Source organism: Ammospiza caudacuta, chromosome 3, assembly GCF_027887145.1.
Source record: "Ammospiza caudacuta isolate bAmmCau1 chromosome 3, bAmmCau1.pri, whole genome shotgun sequence".
NCBI classification, from domain to species: Eukaryota; Metazoa; Chordata; class Aves; order Passeriformes; family Passerellidae; genus Ammospiza; species Ammospiza caudacuta.
Window position 1 is genome coordinate 24,710,679 of NC_080595.1, and position 2,125 is coordinate 24,712,803.

The window sequence follows — 2,125 nt, forward strand, 5'->3', positions numbered from 1 at the left end:
ACCCACAGGCCGCGGTGTCGGAAAGCGGCCGGTGCGGGAGGCGGGGCCGGGCCGGCTGCGGCGGGAGGAGCCGGCAGCGCCCGCGGGCAGACGCACCCGGAAGGGGCCGGCAGGGCCCCCGCCCCGGGAGCCGCGTCACGCCCGGGGCGCGGGAGCCGCGGCACCAGTGTTGTCGTCTAAAGGAACAGGGAGCCGCCAGTGACCCCCGTCTAAAATAAGGAGAAGGGCAAGGGGGCTGGTGAAGAATCTGGGAGCGCAAGTCCTGTGAGGAGCAGCTGAGGGAGAGGGGGGTTTACCCTGGAGAAAAGGAGGCTCAGGGGTGACCTTATGGCTCTTGCAACTCCCTGAAAGGAGGGTGCAGCGGGTCGGTCTCACAACGAGTGACAGGACAAGAGGCCACAGCCTCAGGCTGTAGCAGGGGAGGTTGAACCTTAGGATGAATTCCATCACAGAAAGGGTGATCAGACATTGGAATGGACTCTTCAGGGAGGTGGTGGAGTCACCATCCCTAGAGGTGTTTAAGGAAAGACTAGATGCGGCACTTGGTGCCTTGCTTTAGTTGATGGGGTGGTGCTCAGTCGTGAATTGGATTTGAGAGGTCTTTTCCAACCTAATTCTGTGAAAGCCATGACTAGAGTGAGGTCTTACTCGGCCTTGCATCCTCCCTCCCACAGGCACCCCAGGCGTAGGAGCTCAGGCCACTGGTAAATGTCAATTCTGTATGAGAGAGGCATGGAAAAAGAAAGTTCCTAGAAAACTCAATGAGAAGGCAGTGAGCAGACTGTGGAGTTTAGAGCCTGGGTTGCCGCCTGCAATCATTAATCTAATTCACCATTTAAAGGACAAAAATATTAGACATGACATATCCAAGTCCACAATGCAGGCTTTTCAGGAAAAAAAATCCATCACATCACCACATAAAGAAAAATTGAGGTGGAAATAGATGATGGTGTGGTTAGTAAAGGAAGTCATAAAATCATGGTTTATATTTTCGAGGGCAGGCTTTATGATCAATTCCTACACTTAGGGAAAAGAATAAGCAAATATGAGCCTAAATTTTCAGTGAAATTTGCCCTAGACATTGAAAATCCACAGGGAGGATCCAGGCTCTGTTTATATCTAATGTTTTTCCATAGGACTGAATGGATAGACTTCAAACATGCTCAAAAATCGTGTTTTGAAAACACTTTGAGCCTAGGAGTAAACTGCTTGAAGTTACCTGGCTACTTCCTCACTTGCATACCTTGGAAATTAAAGGTTTGTTCCTCTACTCATTGTAGAGCCAAATTGGCAAAGGCTGTGAAGATGCCCTTGTCAGATCCTTGTCAGAAGTTTTTTTGAGGAATGACTTCTCTTTCACAAGACCCTACGCTGTCACAGTGAAACAATCTGTGCTGGCTGTCTGGAGCTCAGTGTCTAACCAGCATAGTGTGTAAAAGTCAAATATTTCTGTAATGTGTTCTGAATATGTTAGCACAGCTACCTCTGTGGTGTGTTTTGCCCTACAGCCCGAGAGAAGAGGAAAATTAAAAAGCAGCTGAATGTGTCACCAAGCCCTAGGCCTTCATGCTTTCTGTATGCTTTGGAGTCTGCCTGTAGCTTGCATTTCTTCTTGAGCTCAAGAAGAGACATGCTTTCACATTTCTGCTGAGTTATCCTCTTCTTTCTTGGAAATTATAATAACAGGAAGTAATAAATCTTCTGGTGTGCTATCAGCACAGAAGGAGATTGAACTTCTCTTATGTCCTGGTGGAGTCCTCTAACCATTAAAACGCTGGATAAAAGAGTGGGATGGCATATTTCTTTCCTTGTTGTTGAGAGGAAGACTCCCTACTTCAAGCCCTCATCTTGGCTCCTACACTATGTTTGGCATCACAATGTCTAAATACCATGAAATTTTAGTTTTGCTTATTCTTAAATAAAACTTAACCATCACTGACATTTGTCACTCAATTAATGAAAGTCCTTCTGGGGAGAAGTAATGCAAGAAAATCAGCTGTGCTTTGATGCATTCCCTGGCAGCTGCAGTCCTCCAACGCTTCCACTAGATGCCTCTATTGTTATTAAACTTCCAAAATGTAATTCCTGTTTAGTCTAACTATTTAAGGCATGTTATCAAGACCTT